We start from the raw sequence: 27431 nt of genomic DNA on the forward strand, positions 1-27431 counted from the left end.
AAAAATTTAAGAAGCATAAAAAATAATAGATTCTTTTACTCACGTTTAGCTTGAAGCTGCAATGAACTGTCTCATATGTATTGTGTTAATCTCATTGTTGGTATTTTTGTTATTGGTAGATCATTTTTTTGTAGTGAAATAATCAGTTCTTTGGCACTGTGGTTGTTAAACCAAAACATTCAGTACAGTCTCTATCCGAGCAAAGATTCATTTTCTTATAAATATCACATTCTTTCAGCATTGCAGACTCCATTTAATTTTTGCTTACACTGAAATATGATTCCTAATAAACAAGATGGATACTTTTTAAAAAGTTTCCCCTTCAACTCCTTTTGACATCTAAATATACTGTGTCATATATAAACACCATCTTATTATGTTATCTAGGAAGTGTCATTGTAGTAATTTAATATATAATGAATTTACAACATAATATAAATGAATTTCATTTATATTATGAAGTTTATGATTTTGAGTTACAAATATTTTTTCTAGTGGATATTTTATTTTTCTAACCCAAGTTTGTCAAATGGTTAATTTAGTGTCTTATGATAACAAATCCCAATAATTCATAATGAAATCTTGGGTGATGAAAATTTAGACAAATTTGCATTTTACTTATTTGTTTAATTAAGAACGTTCTATAATTAGAAAAAAGATTCACTCAGCCCCACAGCTTTAATAACTTGATAATGGTTAATTCTTCTGATACTCAGAATTCATTTTAGTGATGTTGGCAAAGTATAAAAGAGATTTTTTTAAGAGACAACTTTTTAGAGAAGTTTTAGGTTCAAAGGAAAATTGAGAAGAGTATAAAGAGATTTCTTCCCCAACATGTGCACATCCTACCCCACTATGCACATCCTCACCACTGTGGCACATTTGTACATCATAAACCTAAATTATTATTCAAAGTCCATAGTTCACATTAGGGTTCTTGGTGTTATATATTCTATTACTTTTCACAAGTATATAATGACATATATCCACTATGATAGTATCATATAGAATGGTTTCACCGACCTAAAATCCTCTGTGCTCCACCTATACATCCTCCCCTCTTTCCTAACTGCTGGCAATCACTGATTCTTTGTGTCCATAGTCTCACCGTTTTCTTAATGTCATATAGTTGGAATCATACAGTATGAAGCCTTTTCAGTTTGGATTCTTTCACTTAGTAATATGCATTTAAGATTCTTCCATGCCTTTTCATGGCTTGACAGCTTATTTCCTTTTAGTAATGAATAGTATTCTATTGCCTGGATGTACCACAGTTTAATTTTCATTTACTCACTCAAGAACATCTTGGTTGCTTCCTAGTTTTGGTAATTATAAATAAAGCTGCTATAAACATCTGTGTATAGGTATTTGTGTGGACCTAAGTTTTCAATGACAAAATCCATGATTGCTGGATTATATGGTAAAAGTGTTTTTAGTTTTGTAAGAAACTTGTCACCCAACATGGTTGTACTATTTTGAATTTTCACCAGCAATGAATGAGAGTCCCTGTTGTTCCACATCCTTACCAGCATTTGATATTGTCAGTGTTTTGGATTTTGGTCATTCTAACTGGTATGTAGTAGAATCTCACTACATTGCTTTAATTTGCAATGGCCTAATGACATGGTTTTTAGCATCTTTTCATATTATTTGCCATCTGTATATCTTTGGTGAGGTGTTTGTTCAGGTCTTTTGCCCATTTTTAAATGAGGTTGTTTATTTTCTTATTGTTGACTTTTAAAATTTCTTTATGTATTCTGGATAATAGTCCTTTATCAGATATATCTTTTAGATGTATTTTTTTCGTGATCTGTAGCTTGTCTTTTTACTCTCTTGACAATCTTTCACAGAGCAGAAGTTTATAATTTTAATGAAGTCAAGCTTATCAATATTTTCTTGTTAATTTTTTAAATGGAAAAATAATCCCTCATAGTTTCCTGTTAACATATCTGTTAACAAGAAATTTTATCCAGATATACTTTTACTTTTCAGTTTGCTTTCTTTAAGGAAGAAATATGCTTTTCTAGTTTATATGTGGTAATAACATTCTTTAATTTTTCTAAAAGCAAATATACAAAGTCCATCCATGACGTAAGCTCTGTCTGTTAATGAGAGTGTTCAGACTGAGAACTGAAGAGAGCTTTTAGCTCAACTTGTGATGTGGTGGTGTTACTTTAGTGTATTTTTCTACATTCAGGAGAAAAATAGCATATCAGCTAGGATTCAAATAGAGAAGCAGAACGAACAAGGATATACAGTACAAGATATTTTTCAGAGAATTGGTTTATGTGACTATAGGGGCTGGTTAGGCAAATCTGATATCTATAGAGCAGACCACCAAGAAGGACAGGCTGAAATTTTCCGACATGGAATGAAACTGCTGTTTATAGATAGAATTTCTTTTTCTTCAGGTAAGTCTTAGTTTTGTTCTTAAGACTTTTCAATTGATTAAATAAGGCCCACACAGATTATTTAGGAGATATATATTTACATATATTTATAACAAAATATACCTGTTACAGTCCTCATTTCTGCAACTATTGAATGGTCACAGCTGGTGTTTACAACTACCTTTTTTACTACCCCATTTCATATGCCCTTTGTCTTCAGCAAGCATGTCAGCTGTTTGTGGTTCTTTGTCTAGTATTTTGACCAAGTCTTTATTCCTAAAGGGTCTAGGAGTTAGTAGTGTTACCTGAATTGTGTTGTAGTTTTCCACTGACTTTAATCAGAGGACAATATTACTAAGTGATGACATAAGGCCTCTCTTGTATTCTAGACATACTCTTTCTTATCTCCATGTGAAATAGCAGTTCAGTTTTCCCCCAGTAATCAGGATCAGTCATTCCAGCCAGTAAGTATATTAATTCCCTTCTTTGTCTCTGTATTAAAAGGCATGAGCAGTTCAAATTGGCCTGATCGCAGTTTTACCTTTCAACTCAATGGAAACATTGTTATTTCTCCTGGTGGAAGCATTCCACCGGTGATTAAGACGGATAGCGAAAATTTTTGCTAGTGAATCCTCATTAACAAGTGGAACACTAGTGGGCAATAATGAGTGGAGCCACTCCCATTTTCACCTCTTGATTCCTGGAAGAGGAATCCTGGTTCTGGATAAAACAACACCATGTATTTACAATGTGTTTAATTTAGTGTAATTTAGAACATATCCTGCATCCTGGAAGACATTACTCTAGGCCATATAAATTATATGGCTAAATAAAAATACTGCAAGCTAAAATTGACACTATCTTAATTTTAGAGATGTATTCATTTTGTCCTAAGGAAACTCATAAAGGTATGAGTACTCCAGCTGACTTTGCATTCCAGCACACACATTAACAATCGAGTAATGACCTTCTTTACCATTAGGAAAACCTGAGAATCTGGTGTTCCTAATAGCATTGACAAAAATCTTCCTTACAGTAACACATTCCGATGCTAAAGCCATACAGAAAAGAGAAATTCTGTTCCTCATTTAGTAACCTTGCTAGAGAGGGGTTTTTGTTTGTTTGTTTGTTGTTTCACAATTCTTGGTGTTCCTTAGGGAAAAAAGTTTAAGTTATTTCTTCAAGACAAGAAAGGGGACAGCATTTATTCCAGCTTTTAGGTTTTATGTCTATATCCAAATTTAATTTCTTTTTTACTATATGGACAACATAATTTTTTGAAATTGATATCTATAACATACATAGAAAAATTTCCAATTTTATTCTTGACACAAAAATAGAGGAATTGTTTTTTCAATTAATTCTTAATTTTGCAGTTCATAAATTACTACTATTTTTGATTCCAGTATCCTCTCCAAAGTTTACACCTTAATATATATCTTTCCAGGCATTGTAATACATTATGTAAATATATTAATAGGTAAATAGAAAATAACCAATAGATACCTAATATACATTTATATATCTATATTGATGCATTTATTTGTCTATCTACTCTGCTTTCTAAGGGAGATGACTCCTCTTATAATCTCTCTTCAAGGATGTACCCAGAGGCAGTTTACTGACTAAGGCAGTTTTGTTCTTATCTTGTGACTTACTGAACTAGTACTTATTTAACCGGTACTATATTCTGGGAATTATGGAGTAACAGTATACAACTTGGTAGCAGGAGATTTGGAGAGAAAAATCACAAAGAAGAGAGTGAGAGGGTGACTGAGTCATATTAATGGTAGAGAAATCGTAAGAAGTTCAAAAATAAACTACTCTGGAATAAATTCCAACTAAGTTTGCCTTGGATGAACTTTGAAGTTTAAATTTTAGCCAGATGAGTCTGTATATGCATTTTTAAATAAACATTTTTTTGTTTGTTTGTTTTAAGGCCTGACATCCATTCCCCATTCTTGCGATGAAATCTTTATTTTCCTTAGGTATATTAACTCTCCTTCATTTTCTGTCCATGTTGCTTGTGTGATCTTGACCTACTACTAGCTTGTCGTGATAGGCACTTTATTGGGGCTTATGTCAACACTCTACTGTCCCTACCACAATAATTCATTTAAGGATGGATATGGGGCTGAATTTAAGCCAAAGGGAGTTAAGCTCAAAGAGAAGAAATAGCCTTTCTTTTATGTTCCTTGTGTGCTGAACTTGGAAGCAACAAAGATATAATTGTGTAGCTCTTAACAAACATCTTGCCACCTCAATTCTATGAACTACTTGAGAAATAAGACAACCCCTGAAGAAAGCAGGGGGATGGGGTGGAGGTTGGGGAAGGAGAGAGAGAGAGAAAGAGATCCAATGACATTTTTTAAGGCTCTTGAATATAGTCACACTTAAAGCCAAAATATCCCCAAATTTCTCCATTTTTTCAGCCAATTATTTTTTAATTTTGTAAGCCAATTTTTAAAAAATATTCACCTCCCTTACTATATGAAGGGCATGGACACAACTCTTTCTGATAGGACAATTAAGCTTTTCTTAGTTAAACTTTCTAGATAGGGTGATCATATATCATCCAAATCAAGATGACTTTTAAATGAAAATGAGAATCATTAGTAATTGCACAGCATCAAAAGGTATAAATTGTGGCTTTCCCCACCAAACCCATAAGAATGGTCACAATAACCATACAGCAAAGATTGGATAGATTAGCTTGACTCCACTTCTAGCAATAAACTTTAATAAAATGAGAGCAATGCCTTCTCAGGACCCTAGCTCTAAGCAAGTATAAGACTTCTACGATGTATGAGATATATTATCAAAGATTTTGGAGAGGATAAGAAGCAGGAAATAAAAATGTGCTTGCTATACAATTATCGCTGATGTTTATTTTTCTCCCTTTGATTTCCTGGCTTCTTTATTTTTCACTTCATTGTTTTTATTCTTTATGCTTGACTAACCTGTCTGCTGTCATCATTCACAATGCACATTATAAGTATTCTAGTGGCTATTATTTTTCAATAACTACAGATTTCAAATTTTTAACTGGAAATCTGTAGAAAATAAGGTAAATAACAGAAATTGTGTTTTATGTAGTACTTTTCTGGAATTAGTTTATTAAGGAATATCTGTGTGCCAAAAGTCTTAGAAAAACAAAGCTTGAAGATTTATTAACAATTTTTGGTTATTGCAGGATAGGATTTTAAAACAACATAATTGCAAAATATTTCTAGCTTCATTTCCTCAAATTACATAAGAAAATGCAAAAATCTTTAAGCTATCCGAGTCTTGTAGAGAACTCAATTTAAAAAAAAACAACATTATTTAAAAAAAAAAATTTAAAAATAAAACAACAACATTTAAAAAAAAAATTTAAAAAAACAACAACAACATTATATTAAAAAAAACAACAACAACATGCTGGTTCTTGTTCGTAATTATAAATCAGAGCAATACTGTTGGGACTGTTAAAATGTATTACTTTTAAAATAATAGAACTATTTATTTTTCTCAAATTCAAGGCCTGAAACTGTCTTACTTAACAATAATAATAGTAATTAATAATAATAATAATAATAATAAAGGTTAGCTGTATTTTCCCCTGAATGATGTTTATGAGAATAGACAATTTACAACTTACATACAATTTATAGAATTTATGTCCATGGTAAACAGTTTGTTCCACATGTAGATGCAAATCACCACAAACTTCATATCTATTTGTTGATATTCTCATTCTGTCATTTTTTTACTCTCTCATATTGTAAGATTCAATCTTATGAGTCCAGGTTTTTTCTTTATTATGATAATTTGTGAATCTTCTCAGTGCTGGTCAACAAAATAAAATTTTAAATGGTTAGTTTTTCCATGCAGCTGTATTAAAGCAAATACTCTTCTATTTTATAATTCTTTTTTAAAATATTATTTCCAATGGAAATATCTTATAGAATATCTACATATAGTGATTATTTCCATCACTGTAAAAGTTATCTTTAAACTTTTATAATATATTGATATGATTAAAATTATATTTAAATAGACATCATTGTTTTCTAAAAGCTATAAAAATTTGTATTTTGATTTTGACTAGATTAAGATAATGATTAAACACATTCCTCTTTTATGTGTATAAAAGTAAAAGAAAATGTGAGCCTCTTTTAGATTTCTTTTATTTCAACACATTTTGAAACTTTTTTTATCATTTAAATTAACACAATCTTCATAAATAACCAGATTGTCTACACACAACTAAGTGTTGAAGATTGAAAGAGTTAATGTATTTTTGCTACTATTATTATTTTTAGTTATTATCAGTAGAATATTGAGGTAATTTGTGCATACCTCTTAAAAATAACAGTAACAATACATGAGGATACAGAATGTAGTACAAGTGGAGATTAATTTTCTTCACTATACTCCTTCATTTAGTTCTTCAAAGTGATTGCATTACAAATTTATATTTATATACTTATTTCTCTGTTTATAGATATATTACTTTTGAACAAGATCTCTTGACTCCCTGCTATAATCAGTTTCATTTTTTCTTTCTCTTTTACTAGTATCTTTTAAATTTTAGCACCAACATTTTTATAGTTTTCTACTAATTTCTCTTTAACTTAAAACAATATGCTGTAATACTATCAAATTGAACACATCGATACATTAAAAAGAATATCCATTTCAATCAAGTTGGGTTCACCACGGACACAAGGACGGTTCAACATACACAAACCGATCAATGTGATTCACCACATAAACAAAATAAAGAATATAAATCTTATGATTATATCAATACAGGCAGAAAAAGCATTTGAAAAAATACAGCACCCATTTATGATTAAAACACTTAATAAAATGGGAATAGAAAGAAGGTAACTCAACAAAATAATTAAGGCCATATATGACAAATCCTCAGCTAATATCATACTTAATGGTGAAAAACTAAAAGCTTTTTCTCTAAGATCGGGAACAAGATACTATGTTAAATAAGACTGCCCACTCTCAGCAGTCTTATTTAACATAGTATGGGAAGTCCTAGCTAGATCAATCTGGCAAGAGAAAGGAATAAAAGGCAATCAAATTGGGAATGAAAAAATCAAACTCACTTTTTGCAGATGACATGCTTCTCTATATAGAAAACACTAAAGACTACCAAAAAAATTATTAGAAATAATAATCAAATACAGTAAAGTTGCAGGATACAAAATCAATGTACAGAAATTCATTGTATTCCTATACACTAACAATGAAATTTCAGAAAAAGAAATAAAATATTTTTATTTTGTAAATTGCAACAAAAAGAAAAAGTACCTAGAAGTAAACTTAACAAAACATGTGATGAGCCAATACACTAGAAACTATAAGGCATTATTAAAAAATTGAAGAAAACAGAAAGAAATAGCTATTTTGTGTTTATGGACTGGAAAAATCAACATAATTAAAATGGCCTTATTATCCAAAGCAATATACAGATTTAATGCAATCCCTATCAAAATACCAACGGCATATTTTAAATAAATAGAATAACAAATTATAAGATTTATATGGAGCAAAAGACCCCAAAATAGCCAAAGCAATCTTGAGAAAAAAGAACAAGGCTGGAGGTACCACACTTCCTGACTTCAAATTATACTACAGAGACAATAATCAAAACAGCGTGGTATTGGCAGAAAAACAGACACACAGACCCGTGGAACAGAATTGAGAGCCTAGAAATAAATTCACATATACATGGGTGAATAATCTTCAACAACAGACCCAAAAATATACAATAGAGAAAAGAAAACCTCTTCAGTAAATGGTGCTGGGAAAATTAAAAAGCTAAATGTAAAAGAATGAAACTAAAGTGTATCTGTCACCATAGATCAAAGACCTAATTATAAGACACGAAACAATAAATTACATAGAAGAAAATATAATATTAAACTCATAGACCTTGGATTTAGAGAGAATTTATTAATTTGACCTCTAAAGAAAAGTAAAAGCAAAAATAAACAAATAGGACTATATCAAATTAAAAAGCACAGCAAAATAAACCATCAACATGACAAAGAAGCAACCTTCTGAATGGGAAAAGATATTTGTAAACAATGCCTACAATAAGGGGCTAATATCCAAAATATATAAAGAACTCATACAACTCAACAAAACAAACAATCCAATTAAAAAATGGGCAGAAGACCTGAACAGATACTTCTCCCAAGAAGATGTGAACGACCAACAGACATAAAAGATGCTCGACTTCACTAGTTATTAGGAAAATGCAAATCAAAACTGCAATGAGATATCAGCTCACACCTGTAAGAATGGCTATCATCAACAAGACAATTAATAATAAATGTCGGAGAGGTTGTGAGGAAGAGAGAACACTTGTGCACTGCTGGTGGGAATGTAAATTGGTACAGCCACTGTGGTAAACAGTATGGAGGTTCCTCAAAAAATTAAGAATAGAATTATTATATGACCCAGCAACCCCTCTTCTGGGTATCTACCCCAAAATCTTGAAAACATTTTTCCATAAAAATATGTGCATCCCGATGTTCATTACAACATTACCGTGGCCAAGACATGGAAATAACTGAAGTTTGCTTTGATAGGTGCCATTTACAACATGAATGGATCTTGAGATAATCATGCTAAGCAAAATAATTCAGACAAAACAAGTTGAGAAGCATATGATTTCACTCATATGTGGGATATAAAAATGAAAACAGCAAACAAACAAGACAAACAAAAACTCATAAACATAGACAGCAGTTTAGTGGTTATCAGAGGGAAAGAGAGGTGAGAGAGAGGTAGATAAGGGTAAAGGGGTCAAGTACATGGTGACAAAAAGAGATTTAACTTTGGGTGATGAACACACAATGCAATATACAGATGATGTACTATTTTATTGTACACTTGAAACCTATATTTTTTTAACTAATGTTACCCCAATAAATTTAATTAAAAAAACAAAGAAATCATATTCAAAAATATGTTTTAGATATTTAGTAATAAATATATTATTTAGTAATAAATATATTTCATATTTATATAATATATACTTTATACTATATTTATATTTTATATATTTATATGATCTAATATTAATCTATATAATTTAAAAAATTGGTTATTAATTAGACAAAGAAGTTACTGATTTCAAGCTATGAGACCATATGTAATTTTTTTTCTCCAACCTCTTCTACTAGTTTTTACTTTCTAATTTCTATTTGTTATCATTTTATTTGCAGAGTTCAGGTTTATAAGAGTTATAAACTTCTCTTTAAATATAATGGCCTTTTATGTTTTATTAATAAGTTAATTCTAAAAATTGGAAAATATAAAGATATTTAAATTATTAAGATTATATAAAAATTTTTTATTCTAAAATAAAGTTATTACAGAAAGACAAAAATGTAACCCTATGCTAGTTATATCTACCAATCAATGGATGATTCTTCACATATCATATTCTAACATAGTCTTCTTTAATTTTTTTCTAACATTTTATGTTTCCTGAGTCGTACTTAGCTGCCTTAAAAAAGTCCCAACATTCTTTTATTTTGAGATCTTGTTTTTCTTCATTCTAGAGCAATGTATTTTGAGTTTGTTGAATATCTGATTTTATTTTGTCTTAAATTTGATTGACAGTTTTTCTAAGAATGGAGTTTATTCTTAATACTTAAACACATTATTGTCATCTAGACTATAGGCTGGCTATCAAAAATTTGATATTGTTGGTTGGTTTTCATTTCTTTATTTCTATCTCTCTGTCTAGGAATTTCACACTCATAGTTATGAAAATTTAGCAAGCTATTTCTAAATATTGGTCTTATTTGAAAATCTTGTTCAACCATGAGCGATCCCTTTTATTCTGGTGATTGTATTTTCTTCTTAATAGTTCCTCTCCTCTATTAATTGTACTTCCTTCTGAAACTCTTGTTATGTAGATGCTCTATCTCTTGCCTCTATCTCCATATGTCTCTTTATGTTTCTCTTAGATTTTACATCTGTAGCTATAAATAGATATAGTAAAACTTCTTTTTCTTTCATCAATAGACTCCTCCAATTCCATTTGCTTTGCTAATTCAGATCTGTTTATTGTTTTCACATTGTTTGAGTTTTTCAAGTATCCGGTGTTAGGATGGTCTGGTTTTATTTATTACTTTAAAACTATAGTATTTGTAGCTGGGGTGAATTTCCTCTGCAATTGTGTTGACTTGTTTCCCTTGAATGAGGATGACTTATTTTGATATGTGTAGAAATCTCTGGATAAGGAGCAGGCGGACAGAGGGAGATTCTAAAACTTTCTAAATAAAAAAGTTAATTTTCAGGTTATACTTCACTGATGTTGTCATAGCTTAAATTCTGTTTATTCCAGAAATAATGGTGATCTAAGAAGACTCTGATTCTGCCTGGGCTCTGTCTTTCAGAACGACTTGCAGATAATTTGACGAAGAGCAATGCAAGAAAGTGTATATCCCCTACAGTGAGATTGGTATGTGTAAAGGTATAGAGGCAAGACAAAATGTGGAGCATGTACAGAGTCGAAGTGGCTCAGTGTACAGGAGCAGAAGGTGTGTTCTGCATTGTTCCCCATGACTACCTTCAAGATGGAACTGAAAATACTAAGCCACACTCAACTTTTTATTCCTTTTAAATATACATTATTTTTTAGAGCATTTTTAGGTTCAAAGAAAAATTGAGTAGAAAGTACAGAGAGTTCCTATATATCCTTGCCTCTACACATGTACACTGTCCCCTACTATCAACATCCCCCACTAGAGTGGTACATTTGTTAAAACTGATGAGCCCACATTGACATATCATTAGGATGCAAAGTCAATAGTTTACATGAGGGTTTACTCTTGGTGTTGTACAGCTTACAGGTTTTGACAAGTGTACAATAACATGTATTTACCTTTTATCATACAGAATAGTTTCACTGGGTTAAGAATCCTCTGTGCTCTGCCTAGTCTACTCTTCTTCGCCCTTAACACCTGGCAACTACTGATGTTTTAACTATCTTGATAGTTTTGCCTTTTCCAGAAAGTTATATAGTTGGAATCATACAGTACGTAGTTTGTTCAGATTGGCTTCTTTCACTTAGTAGTATGTATTTAAGGGCCCTTTATGTCTTTTCATGGCTTGATAGCTCATATCTTTTTAGCACTGAATTAAAATCCCTTTGTCTGAGTGTACCACAGTTTATTTGTCTATTAGCCTAGTGAAGGATATCTTAGTTGATTATAAAGTTGATAATTACAAATAATACTGATATAAAAAAATCCATGAACAGGATTTTTGTGGACTTTTTTCTAAATATGAAAAAAACAATTATAGTAAGAAGGCTCTGAGTTTTGGAGGTTTCTTTGTTTTGGCAGTTAGAAATAATTATTTCTACTGATACAGCTGACCCAAATTTTATTATGTTAAAAAAATCTTGTCTAGGCACTTCAATTTGTACAAGGGGACGTTAATCTTACCAATTTATTTACTCTCCAAAGTACAGAAATATGATAATCATCATAATGTTTCCCAGTTAGAAAATTTAATAATTTTATAAATTATCAAATTAAATAAATGCATTAGCCAAAAACTTCAGATAAAATAAAATCAAGCCATATGCATTTGTGTTTATAAACAGAATGATAAAATGGTCTCTGCTCAACAAGATTTGGATTTAATCGAACTGACCTATTTTATGTTATAAATACATGAAGTTATATATTTATGTGTCTGTGAAAATGTTTAGTAAGGTATGAGAACCAAGCTTAAACAAAGCCACATTAGAAAATTATGCCAATTATGAAGCATAAAACATAAAGGTTGTGTGACCTACATTTGTGATATAGCTAGTATCATTTTTTTTTGACAGCTATTCTTTATTCAAAAATTAAAGTCTTTCAATATTGTCAGTCATTGTGCTTGAAATTAGAATGAAAGATGAAAACCCTTGGACTCTTCCCTCAGGTAATTCAATCTTTTAGGGAAGGGTCATATAAACAAACAACACAATGTTTGGTGATAAGGGCATCGATAAATGTCTTAAACATATTACAGCAACAGCACAGAAGAGAAACACAAGGTTACAAAGTGTATAATTCTCTCTAGTTATTGGAAGACCGGGTGAAGATTTAAAAAAGCAGGGATATCTTACGAAAGTTATGAATGATGAGAAGTAAAGATGCTATATCTGTAAGTATTTATTATTTAGGACATACTTACCTTACCAAAGCTTTCAAATACCTACATATATTTTATTTATCAGATAGATACCATTATTAGGTTTTGAGAAAAATACAGTTTAGAGATGATATCTTTGGGAAGGTAGAATCTTCAAAATACCAGCTAAACTAGAAGGACACACTCCAGTTTTAGTAGTACTGGTAATAGCTTCTTCGATGGCTTGCTTCTCCATTTCTAATAATAAGCCTTTAAAAAATGTTCTTTAGGGTTCAGTAGACCATGAAATAGTCTCTGCAGAAGTACCCCTGGTGCCAGCACTGAGACAAACATTCATTTTGGCTGTCAGCTAAAAGAACTTGGAAGAAATGAAGCACATTTATTATGTACTGATATATTCTGACTAGATAATCCTTTTATGTTGGAGGCACTATAAAATCAAGTACAGATTACTGTTGACAAAATAGTAAAAAGTAAAATTCAGTTGAGCTGCAACAGTTTTGCTTCCAATTTCACAACTGGGTAATTTTCTTTATAAACTTCTATTAAAAAGTTTTTCCGGGAATGAGTATGTTATTAAATAAACAATTTATAATATAGTAAGGTTAGATGAATCAACAGACTTTCACAATGATATGTTTATATTTTAAAAATGTGATGGTTTAGGTGTTATATGATCTATAATTCAGTTAAATAACTTAATTAATTAGAATTGAAATTATTATTAACATGAAAATGCAGTTACAGTAAAATTTTTATAAATCTTTTAGGAAATGTTACTCACGACATTATTTTTACTTATAACTGGAAATATAAATACTAAATATTGGCTTTTTAATATTCTAAAATATTAAAATAATAAGTTACTTCCTGTTTAGCCATAATCAAAAATTTGGTGGCAAATATTATTAGAAAGTAAATAGAATAGGACTAAATTAACTTTTCGGGAGTAAAGGTTAGATATCTTAAACATGGTACAGCAACAGATTGACTGTTTGCCATCTTCCAAAGGAAAAAGACACACATTTAATTATATTTTGCATTGTAAGAGGTCCCTTAGACATTTACCTAAACCGTTACCTTTTTAAATGGAAACTTACTTCTTTGTAAATAATTTACTCAAACTTAGTACTTTGTCACCTGTCTGTTATTCAAAGCGTTTTATTATCTCACCTCATTCTATATTTATTCTAGTCATGAATGAAATAGCAATAGCACTTAAAATAGTATCCAGATTTTTTTTTTTAATAAGTGAGGTGAATTTTTACACATAATGCTTCTGCCATTATTTTTAGCAACTACTTCAGACTATGTCTTCAGTCATAATAAACAGAATTATCTCTTATCCTATAGCATTATAATGATGGCATTATATAACATGTCCAAATGTTATACCAGTTATAGTCAACAGGAAACTATATAAACAAAAGAACTCTTTAAAACAAATTCTCTTTACTTTTAATAAAATCAGGGGAAAATTGTTAAATAAATCTTTGCCAAATTTTGGAGAGTAATTTTGGTGTAGTCTAATTTGAAATACATGCTATGTAACACATTCAAAATTTACTTTGGAGTTTCATACTATACCTTAAAAAAGATCATCATTCTTCATAGAAGCCTGTTTTGACATCACATTCACAGCTATAAGCAGCTTCTAAATGAGTAGTGTCAAAAATCTGTATATTTTATAGTGGTTAATGATTTCCCTAGTCACTGCCAATGACACCCACTAACCCAAATAAATTTACTTACCATCATTTTCATAAACACATTCAATGATTAACTCTATGTATATTAAGCTTTTTGAGCTAAGGAATGAGTTCTAGTGAAAAAAGTAAATACACTTAATCATCTCTTTATCCCTATATGAATTTTTTCTGATTACTACATGTTCATCATGCAAAATTCAGCCATTATTGAAATATATTCTATTTTTTACCCAACTTAAAATAATACAAGTACTTTTTATTTAACAATAAGAAAAATTATTTTTAATTAATTAATAATATACTTTTTTACTTAAAAAATTAGTTTTATGCTTTTGGAAAAAGATATTTACAACTCAATAGGCACTGATTTTTTTTTTTTTTTTTATGTAGGAAACGAAAAATTTCTCCTTTACTCTCCTAGTGAATCTCCAGCTGGTGCCTAAGAATTAAGCTGACAGATTAACAAGAGAAAAACATAAATTTTTTAATTACTTTTTTACATGTACATGTGAAACTTAAAAAAAAAAAAAAATGAAGACCTGAAGAATCAGAGTCAAACTCTTACGTGCTAAGTTGGACACAAAGAGTAGTAAATTACAAAAAATATGTGACAAGACAAATGGGGTTGGGCTAGAATAGATAATCATAAAAAAGTAACTAGGAAGATAAGAATTAGGTTTAGTTTACTTATAGAGATTTTTCTCAGTTTCCAATCCTCATCCCCAGTGATAAGAATGTTTCTTTCCTCCTGGTTTCAGGAGGACATCTTTCCTAGGAGAGTTTTATCTCCTGCTTTCAAGGGAAAAACAAGGAAGGTCAGTGGCATATACACAGTGGCATATTTTGGGGTGGTGTGTTCTGAACTCCCTTATAAATCACCATCATTTTGCATACTGTCTTAATTTCCTATTGTTGCTGTAACAAATTACTATAAATTTAATGGTTTAAAAATAATACAGATTTATTATTTTACAGATTCAGAAATCAGAGTCCAAAATAGGTCAACAAGGCTCTCTTTCTTCTGGAGCCCTAGGGGAGAATGCATTCCTTGCCTTTTCCAGATTCTAGAGGCTTCCTACATTTATTAGCTCAACCCATTTCTCCATCTTCAAAGACAACAACAGAGCATCTTCAGATTTCTCTCTCTGTCTCTCTTTCCCTCCATTCCTTCCTCCTCCTCTCTTATTTATTTATTTGTTTGTTTGTTTAATGGTGACATTGGTTAGCAAAATCCAGTAAGTTTCAGCTGCACATTTTAACAGTAAGGCATATATATATTTACATTGTGTGTTCACCTCCCATAGTTAGATTTCTTTCTGTCACCACATATTTGACTCCTTTTACCAAATCTACCACCCCTTTCCCCCCTTCCCCATACCTTCTGGTAACCACTAGTCTATTGTCCATGTCCATGAGTCTCTGTGCTGTTCGTTTGTTGCTTTGATATCCCACATATAAGTGATATCTTATGATTTCAACTTTTTCTGTCTGGCTTATTTCGCTTAGCATGATTATCTCGAGGTCCATCCATGTTGTCGCAAATGACAGTATTTCATCTCTTCTTATGGCTGAGTAATATTCCATTGTATATATATATACCACAGCTTCTTTAGCCAATCATCTGTCATAGGACACTTCGGTTGCTTCCATGTCCTGGCCACCGTGAATAATACTGCTATGAGCATCGGTGTGCAAATATCTTTTTTGATATGAGTTTTCAAGTCTTTGAAGTAAATACCCAGTAGAGGGATTGTTGGATCATATGGTAGAGATGAGGATTAGAAAAGAGAGAGGAAAAAAACTAAGGATTGTCCTCTCTTTTCTAACCCTCATCTCTCCCCAGCTCTAACATCTGCTTCTGCCATTACATCAACTTCTCTAATTCTCATCCTTCTGTCTTCTTATAAGAAGCTTTGTGATTACATTGGGCTCTCATATGGATAATCTAGGATAATATTTCCATCTCAAAATCCTTAATTTAGTTACATCTGTACAATCCTTTTTTAGCATGCAAAGTAATGTATTTCCAAGTTTTGGAATTTAGGATGTGGACATTTTTGGGTGCTATTATTCTACCTGACACACATATGTAAAAGGAAACATGTTAATGAAAAAAATTAATTATGGTCTCTAAATTTTCACATTTTGAATCTACTTTTAAAAAAATATTTATTTATAGAAATAGATGACACTTATTAAGAAAGTATAAAAATCAAATATATAGAGTTCAATAAAATATTGCAAACTGAAAACATGAAGCAAGACAGAAATAGAATATTGCCAACACCATTTATTGAAGAGACTTTCCTTTATCTATTGTATGTCCTTAGCGCCTCTGTCATAAATTAGTTGGCTATATATATTTGGGTTTATTTTGGAAATCTCAATTCTGTTCCATTGGTCTGTGTGTCTGTTTTTCTGCTAGTATCATATAGTTTGGATTACTATAGCTTTGTAGTATATTTTGAAATCAGGGGTGTGATACCTCTGGCTCTATTCTTCTTTTCTCAGGACTGTTTTGACTCTTTGGGGTCTTTTGTAATTCCATGTAAATTTTAAGATTTTTAAATTCTATTTCTGTGAAAAATGCCACTGAGATTTTGATAGGGATTGTACTAAATCTGTAGATTGCTTCATGAATTATGGACATTTTAACAGTGTTAATTCTTTTAACTCATGACCACAAAATATATTTTCATATCTTTGTGTCTTCTTCAATTTCTTTCAAAAATGTCTTATACTTTTAAGTGTACAGGTCTTTCACTTCCTTTGTTAAGTTTATTTTTAGGTATCTTATTTTTTGTTGTTGTGATTACAAATGCAATATTCTTCATTTCTCTTTCTGATAGTTCATTGAGAAAACTGGACAGCCACATGTAAAGGAGTTAAACTAGCCCACTATCTTATATCATAAACAAATATTAACTAAAAATTACATACTTAATGCAAGACTTGAAACAATAAAATACATACAAGAAAACACAGGCACTAAGCTTCTGGACATCAGTCTTAGGGGTGTTTTGGTGACTTTGATTTTAAAGGTAAAGGGAAAAAAAAGTAAACAAATGGGACTGCATCAAACTAAATAGCTTTCGCACAGAAACAAAACAAAACAAACAAGAACATCAACAAAACAAAAAGGTAACCAACCTAATGGGAGATAATGTTTGCAAATAGTATTTCTGACAAGGGGTTTCTATCCAAAATACATAAAATAACTCAAACAACTCAACAATAAAAAAATCAAACAACCTGATTAGGAAATGGACAGAGAATGTTAATAGACTTTTTTCTAAGGAAAGCATACAGATAGTCAATAGGCACATGAAAAATGTTCAATATTATTAATCACTAAGGAAATACAAATTAAAACCACAATGAGATATCACCTCACACATGTCAAAATGGTTATTATCAAAAAGGCAAGAAATATCATGTGTTAGAGAGCATGTGGAGAAAAGGGAACCCTCATACACCGCTGGTGGGAACGTAGTTTGGTACAGCCACTATGGAAAACAGTAAGGAGATTTTTCAAAAAATTGAGAATAGAACTCCCATACTATCCAGCAATTCCTCTTCTGGGTCCTTATCCAAAGAATATGAAAACACTAATTTGAAAAGATATAAGTATCCCTATGTTCATTACAGCATTGTTTATAATAGGCATGATGTGGAAAAAAACATATATATATATTTTTTTCTTCATATATATATATATGTCATTATATATATATGATGAAATGGAATATTTCTTTAAAAAGATGAAATATTGCCATTTGTGACAACATGGATGGATCTTGACAGAATTATGCTAAGTGAAATAAGATAGCTGGAAAAGGATAAACACCATATAATTTCATTCACAAGTGGAATATTAAACAAACAAACAAACAAAACAAAACCACAGTCATAGATATGGACAACAAATTGGTGGTTACCAGAGGCAAATAGAAGTGAGGGGAAAGTGAAACGGGTAAAGGGTGTCAAATATGTAGATAGCAGTAATAGATAGAAATTAGATTTTTTTGGTGGTGAACAAGCTATAGTATATACAAATATTGAATTATATTGTTACATAATGTTATTTATCAACATTACTTCAATAAACAAAAATAGAATATTGCTTGTACTCAAGAAGCTTAGGCCGTCTCATGCCACCTCTGGATCTCTCCTCCCTTTGTCCATTTCAAAAGTAACCATTCTCATAACCTGGTTTTTCTGTTTTTTCTATTTTGAACTTTATACAAATTGAATGATATAGCAAGGCTCTGTGTGTAGCTTGTTGTGCTTAATATTATACTTTTAAAATTAATACATTGTATTGTAAGGACTGTAGTTAATTTATGTTTATCATTGTACAGTATTCCATTGATAGAATATACCACAATTTATTTATCCATTCTGTAGTTGTTGAAATTTTCGTTGTTTGCAGTTTGAGAATATTCTAAATAATGCTTTTTTGAATAATCAATGACCTATGTCTCTGCCATCACATGTCTCTTGGGTCATATGCATATGCGTTTCCATTAGATATATACTTAGGAGTGAAATAGCATAGTTATTGGACATGTGTATATTCAATTGAGGTGACACCACAAAGCTAATTTCCACAGTGATTAAATTACTTCATACTCTCATGAATAGTAAAATTAGATTTCTAGTTGCTTGGTGTTTTTTGCCAATGGTTTAATTATTTGTCTTTTTTACTTTAGACATTCTTGTGTATGTATACTAGTATTTCACATTAAATTAGTTTTATACTTTAATTGGCTTTTTCTTGATTACTAATTAGGTTGAACATTTAAGCATATTTTCATAATATTTATTGGCTTTTGGATATCTTCTTTTGTAAAGTATCTCCTTAAGTATTTTGCTTATTTTTCTTGTTGATTGCCTGTCTTTTATTATTTGTAATAATTGTTTATGGATTCTAGATTCTAGTCCTTTGTTAATTAAATGTAGCAAATATCTTATTTCGTATTGTGACTTCCCTTTACATCCTTGGAGTTTTTGATTGTTAAATATTTTTTTTATTACTTATGTCCAACTTATTAATATTTTTTCTTATGTAAAGTGCTTTTTGTGTCTCATTTGAAATTGTTTTTGCTAATGTTTTAGTAAAAATATTCTGTAATGGGCTTTAGTATTTATGTAATTAATAAACATTTAAAGAAAGAATGAATAAATAAAAGAGTGATTGCTGAATAACAATTTCATCATCCTTTCATATTTAAATGTGTTATTACTTTAATTATATAGAGGACTTCTTTATGCAGCTTTCTTTCAAAATATCTCTCTCATATATTTCTGTACTTCTCTCTAATAGAGTGAGAGTTATATAATCCATTTGTTCAGGCTGTTACAAAATCTTTTTTAATCTTCCTTCATCAGCGGCATATATATATATATATATATATATACACATATATACATATATATGTATATATGTATATATATACACACACACACATACATATAACACACACACACACACATACACACACATATATATGTATGTATGTATATTTTCAGCACCATAGATAACATTATGTGGTCATCACACCACAGAATTTATTGATTACATTGACTGAACATGATGGGAACTTGTCTTACAAGTTCTCAAATATATATATTTACATATTTAAACAAAAATTTTCTTGTGTTTTATTCTTACAAGGTATTTTCCTGAAGTAATTTTACTCCCTGAGGAGCTCAACAATGCAGCCTACTTCTGTATCCAAACCAGCCATGTACATCTAACTCCTTGTGCAACCAAATCATAATGATTTGTGCCCTATTTGACTTTCTAGTCTAACCTGTTTGATATTTACATGATCTGCCCTTGGTGAAAATCCAAGAGCTAGTTTGTTTTCTTCTAGGCATGAGCTATCCATATAATGTTTAGTGATCAAAAATATGCAAAAAAGCAGGCATTTACTAATGATTTTAATAGGAACCAGCTGGAGTTAACATCACATGTTTAAAAAATGTCTTTGTTCTTTGTTTCTGCATTTTGGTAAAAGTGTTTTATTTCCCTTATTAAAGTATGTTTAAATTTATTTTTAAAATTTATTTTCAGTTTTACAAATAATTAGAGTGTGTAAAAACAAATAAAATAATTGAATTATCATCTTTCCCAAAACAGCTACTGATTTTCATCTGCAATTAAATATACTCAAATTATTTTGGTAGCCTAGCTTGAAAAAGCCATACTTACATTTGATTCTCTATCTGGAAAGGTGTCAAATCTTGTAGATTACACTTCTGCAACATTTCCTCTTTTTTCATTTTTTTTTCTGAAACCCAAATTCAAGATCTTAGAGTTCTGACTGGGAAACTTTTCAAGTCAACCAACATAGTATTGTTAGATTATTCATCCTAATATATAAATTTAATTATAACATAAATTCTTAGAACTCTAATAACTCCCTATGCTGACAAATTAATGATGAATGATTTTGATTAAAAATGCTTCCTAATGTATTCTTATTTACTTTTCAAAGTATATCAGTCCCTATTTCCAGTGGATAACCTAGAATGCTTTATTCACTATATCTCAGAATTATCATATATACTTTTTTAGGTCCATGGTTTTGTTCATCGTACTTTTATTTCTGGAATTCTATATAACATATCTTCTTTTGAAAATCACATTCATCCTTCAAAACCCTTTTCAAATGCTTCCTCTTTAATGTGACTTTTCCTGCCTGGGCTGTGGCTCAACAGGATATACCAATGCTCCTTTCTTTGGTTTTTCATTTGGTGCTCCTCCTAAAGCTTGAGTCAGTATATTCCTAAGAATTGTTAACAAAGTAGTGCAATCATATTGTGTTTGCCCAGCTATACTTAAGGAATGTCCCCTGTAGTGAAAAATGTTGACATTCTGCTTAGATTTCCTGGGATCTCTGTTTCTGTGACCATCCTTTTCTCCCTACTCCCACTCCATGATGTACTTTCCCTTCCAACAGCCAGAGACTCCTGCTTTTTACCAGAAGAGTGTGCTCGGGCTACTGGAGTCTGCTTGTCTTAAAGTACAAGCTATAAGTGCTTGGGAGTTTATATCCCTTAGGAAAAACCTTTACCAATGACCAAGCTGATGCTACAGTGTGAGAAAGTGCGGAGCCTCTTCAGAGGACAACTCAGGCTTACACTGCAGTCTCCCTAGGAGATCAGGCAGACATTGCCTGAAATAGCAAGACTCTGTATGAGAGGGCATCTTGCTTGGTTGCCACTCCTTTGTTATTTCTCCACTCCATTGCCAGTTTTTCCTGGGAGCACTACCTTAATATCAAGTACTCGAATTCTTATTTCAAGATATGCTTCTGGAGAATCTGACCTAAGATTGGCCCATAAGAGCAATTCGAATACTTCCAGTTGTTTCCCAGTTTACTTGAACTAAACATAACTGCAGGGATAAATCAAACTACTTAAGTCTCCAAATATCAGGTATAAAATATTAACTAGTGCCCTAGTATTTTGAACAGGTTCTCATATGTGATTGCCTTGAGCCTAGCTTTTAAACTCCTATGAGTATTTAAAAGGGGTTGTTGAACGACAGAGGATAATATTTTTCATTTATGTTTGCCATAAGTGAGGGCAGATATACTTATCCATATAAGTATATGATAATGACTCTGATGGAATTGGCTGTAGTTTGTAGCCCTGGCTTGAAGAGTTTGAACTCCCTTGGGCTCTTAGAGTCTGGAATTTGATTATTGTTGGCTTAAGTTTAGTCCCTTATTAGCTGTTTCTGTACCACATGAATTCTGTGTCATTCAAAAATGTCTTTGCTGAGAAATAATTTTGACAATCTGGTCTATTTTAAATTTACCATATAATTATATGCAGCTTAGTTTAAGTGAGTTTTCCATTGAAATGCTCTATATTTTCATCTTGACAAGGTTCATCTAACTTTCTGTTAAGTTGTGATAAGCAGCTAGTGTCTAGCTAAGAGGCCATGGATTGCTATATTTTCAGTTCTGAGAGCTCTATCAAAATACCCAAAATAAAGAATGAGGTTTATAGAAGACCATTAAACTCTATCATTCACAAAGACTGCATAAATATTGCCTAGTCAGTCTCTATCACTTTTATAACCTTGTTTCTTGAAATCAAGTATTTCTTCTACATTTTTCTTAAAATTCTATTGTCTTTTTATAAAATGTTTGGTTACATTTATACAACACAGAAATGCCATAATCACAGTCACTTTATTTTATCAGTTTCTTGCATTACAGTTTACATTCGGAGCACTGTATTTGTTCACCCCACAATTATCATTTAGTAGCATGCTTTATAGATGGAGAGTTATTGTGGCTATTTTTTGTTTGTGTTGTTTTATATTCCCAAATGACTTGAGTTCCTTTTCACTGTAGGAAGTTATCTTTAGTTCCAGTATAGATTCTAGTTATGTTTAGAAACAAGAATTTTGAACCAGAAGAGTCAACTATACGAGTCATGATCTTTATTTTTTATTAAAATAAAAAAATATACCAATACAGAATATACCAATCTATAAACTTTTGATTTATTGTAAAATATAAGAATCAGGTTTATATATACAAAAATACTCATCCACCAGTTAAGAATATTTTTAAAATAATTTTGTATATGCATTAAGGACAAATTTTATATTCCTAATAAGATATAACAATTAAGCAAATATAATTGTTCTCACTTCTTTGCTTAGTGTTAATAAAATGTAACCCAGAGAAAAACACTTCCTTCTAATATAATGGCCTCGGGAGAAAGAGAAAAGATCAGTGAAAAACGTGTATGCTTAAAGAATTAGAGTTGGAGCAAACACTTAAAACACTTGAGCTCTTATTATAGAGGTACATAAATATAAAGTTATGAATAAACATTTCCATTAGGATGACAGACTAAAACCCAATCATACTACTTTAGCTCTACCAATTGGAAGAATGAGAATGATGAAGATATTTATAGTCTACCCATAAGCTACAAATACCTCCATGGAAGAAAGCTCAAACTTCTAAGAGTCTTTTTATTGATGCCATTGCTATGTTTCTGTGCCTTACTCACCTCCTTATCTATTACCTCTGTTCACATCTTACCTGAATGAAACCTGGCTTATGGTATATAAGATAGAATCAAAGACTCCCTGTACAATCTCAGCCTTATCAATACTATCAACTCTGATACTCTTCATTCTTCTAAAGCCCACTCCCTTATAGTTATCCTCCAGCTATAGAGAAAACCCTGGACAGTGCATCTTTATTCTCTACTCTATTTTTTTTCTTCTGAGATTAATCCTGCTAACTTACACCCCCTTCTTTAGTGCCCCAGGCAGTTCTGCCTGTCTAAACCCCTCTGAAATTCTGATAAATACATTTTTCTCTAATAATAATAAATCACTACCTTATATTATGATACATGCTTGAAAACAACATGAACAGACTGCTATATAGTAACACAAAGAAACAACAATTCCTTGGCAGAGATGGGGAAGACCAGCTAAGATATTCTAAGAAGAGAGAATTTTTCAATTGATACTAAAATAATTAATAGGAGATAGGAGATCTAAATGGTAAAGAGAGGATAAGAGAGACGATAAATTAAAAAAAAAACTTTCTAGCTATAAAGTGCTTTTGAAAAATAAGACATTGTGACTCATTATCTTGTAGAAGTGGAAAAAATGATCTAGATGACTTACTTTGGCCTAAGTCACCCTCATTTTATCCTGATATATGGTTAAATCTCATGATAATTGAGTCAGTCCCTCCTGAGAAATGCCAAATGCTAAATGTTGTTTTTCCAATATGCATATCATATTTAACACAGTAAAGTCACAGGTCTAAAATTATAGATAGGCATATAATGGATTTATTAGTAATATTACATTATCAAAAATTAATGTCTCTAAACATCTCATATCACCACTAATTTTTTTATATCACTAAGCAATAGATTGTTTTACTTTATAGATTTTATACTACAATGATTGCAATACTTAAATTCATTGAAGCTCGACTCAGTATAAAGTATAAAGATGTATGAATAAACATAGCCTTGTAATCTTTGTCACATAAAGAATGCATGCCCTTTATTTTTGAAGACTGAGACAGTTTATTAGGAACATTTTTATTTTTAAATGTGTGTTCTTGATAGATTTAAAAAAGTAAAGAAAATTAACTGGTTGAATTGGAATTAAAAGTTTTAATTATTCAAGAAAGTTCATTTTATATGTACCTACATAAATTAAGTTAGCATGCAGGCTAAGAAGAATATCAGATGGTCATTTCATTAAATAGCAAAAAAAAAAAAAAATTGGCAAAACTTAATACTTGTTTGTAATAAAAACTATGAGCAAAATAAGAATAGAAGTTGCTCAGTCTGATTAAGGACACATAGAAATACTCTACAAATTTATCCGCAGTATTTGTGTAATCCCAATAGAAATTTCTAGCAGAATTTTTCTTTTGGGTAGTGTCAGTGCCAAGCTGATCAAGAAGGGAAGGTTTCAGTGGTGACATAGCCAGTTGAAAGAACACAAGAGGAACTGACATAAGAAAGAAATGGCAGGCACCAACTTTATTGTGGGGAGCACGCTTCTCCACTAGGGGACCGCGTGAGCTTTATATATGTCAGAGAACAATAGTGGCATTCTGCCACACATGAGTGAAACAATAAGCTGAGTCATACTTACATAAATTAACTGCAGGTGCCCTACTACATTAATGTAACATTCTAAATCTGGAGTCATATCCCTTGCTGCGAGCCTGGATCACAGCTAGACCTGGGATCCATACTCCACCCCTAGAGGGTCGTGGCCCAGGGTCTAACCTAGAGGGCACTACCTTGGGACCACAGTCCACAACAACAGTATAAAGAACAACAAATACTACCAGGCTACAGGTTACAAGGGCTAGGATGTCTACTGTCCACCACCAGGAGACCCCCAAGGTATTCTACCAAGTTGTCAAGGAATCTTCTCCCAAGGCATGGATGGCTTGGACTTCAGCATCCATTTCCTGGAGAGCTGCCTGTGACTGCTTGGCTTGATCAAAGATGTAGACACAGCATTCCACATGGATTAGGGCACAGGTGCCGCCCTGGGCAGCAGTTAGGAGGTCAAGTGCCATGAGGTTCTGCAGAGCTACTTTCTGCATTTGCGTGGTTTCATCCATTAAAAGGGGTTATCGCCTGATGTGTAGCATCCAATGTCTGTGCAGTGTGCTGGGCTAAAGCTTCTACCTGCAATTCTACCTCAATGGATCCCATTATTTATTCCCTTGGAATGAATAAAGCCAGAAGTAGAACCACCATGCTGCCCATTTCTACCAGTGCCATTGGTGATATATGGGATCCCAATAAAGAAGCAATCAGGGTAGGTGGATAATATGTGTCCAGCTACACATGGATGTCCCTAGGTACAATGGCCAGTTCAATCAGTAGGCAAGTAGGGCTAGCCATAATGCCCACAGACCCAGAGATACCCTGAAGGTAGCCAGTTGGTAGGCTCTGTACTGACATAACATTGCCCATTCCACCAGATCTTGGAAATATTAGCAGGGGTGATGTTAGCACATCACTTTGGGGGTAGCCATCCCATGATATGGTAGGGCACAGACCTTACTTGCTCTCCAAGGGTAGCAGGCTAGGGAGTCTCCTCCCATGTTACAGTATAGAGAGGAATGGGCCAGAGGCTAAGGACAAAACTCCCCATTAACAGTGAACTCTCTGCAGTCTTCAGGAGTGACACTCACAAGCACATGGGTCAAATACAAATCCAGAGTTCTACCAGCAACCCATTGCATAAGCCCTGTCCCCAGGGCTCCATAAGGGCCACCCACGGTTCTTGTGTTACTTGTATAGTCCAGGGCCATGATCAAGTGGTCTGTTCACCTGCTGCCAAAGGTTCTGGAGCTGGCAAGAACAAAGCTCTCTGGTAGGCCCGGGGCAAGAACCGTTTAGCAGCAGTGCCAAGGCACACTTTGATAGCCCACGGCAAACCTGCTACAACCTTGTCAAGGGAAGACAACCTCGTTCGCCAGGGCTGCTCATTCAGAAGACGTATAGCCTGTGGGAGGTTAGTATACCAACGATGCCAGCCCAGGCCCAAGGTACTCAGTTTATCCTTCTGCAAGCCGTCGAACTGCTCTACCATTTCAGGTGCCTGTGAGTGATAAGAAACATGTAACTGACACTGTACATCATTGGTGTGGGCCCAAGTCTGCACCTCTTGTCCAGTAAAATGAGTCTCTCTGTCACTGGAGATTAATAAGGGCCAGCCACAGGCTGCTGCGAGGTGCTCCAAAGCGGTCACATTGATCAGCAGCTGCCACCAGCCATGTAAACCCTAGACAATTAGCCACGTCCACACCTGTGAAGGCATAGCGGTGTCCCTGGTCTGTGAGCAAAGGCCCTATGTAGTCCACTTGCCATTCCTGGAGCAGCTTAGCCCCTCAGGGCACCACCCCCAGGATACTCTTTACCTGCCATCTCCCTGGGTGCTGTTCAGCACACCAGGGGCATTATGACACTGCAACTGGTGCTAGTGTCCGGGTCAGTAATAGCCTCATCTCTTCGCTACCTGTTCCATGGTATGGGCCCCTACATGCCCAAGTTTTCAGTAGAGTCAGGGGCCAATGTCTGACAGAACCAGTGGTATACAGGCAGAGCAGACTTATGCCAGAGCATCTGCTGCATCATTGCCGAGGGCCTGTAACGACCGATGGCTGGGGACATGGTATATGGTGGCCTCTTACTGAAGATCCCACTTCCAGAGGTCTTCCTACACCCCTCAGTCCCATAGGGGGCAGTGGTCTATCATCCACTCCTGAGCAGCCCATCAGGACAGCTACAGAGTTAGAACTCTATATACAGCCCAACTGTCAGTTCAGACATGCACTGGGCCAGTTTCATTCATGAGGACCAGCCATGCAGCACGAAGCTCCACCCATTGGCTGAATTGCCCAGCACCCATCTCATACCAGAAGGTTTCTGTGGATGACTGTAATGCCATGGCAGCCCATGTTGGAGTGCAGTTGATCTGACAGGAGGCTCACAGAAAACTGTACCCACTGCTCCAGGTATGCCCCTCCCACTTGGACAATATAGGGGTCTACGTAATTCCCATGGGAGGAGTCTTCCCCAAGACCACAGCCACCCCTCCACAGGGTACGTGGACTGCACGGTT

This window comes from Pteropus vampyrus, unplaced genomic scaffold (assembly GCF_000151845.1).
Source record: "Pteropus vampyrus isolate Shadow unplaced genomic scaffold, Pvam_2.0 Scaffold97, whole genome shotgun sequence".
In the NCBI taxonomy this organism is placed as follows: domain Eukaryota; kingdom Metazoa; phylum Chordata; class Mammalia; order Chiroptera; family Pteropodidae; genus Pteropus; species Pteropus vampyrus.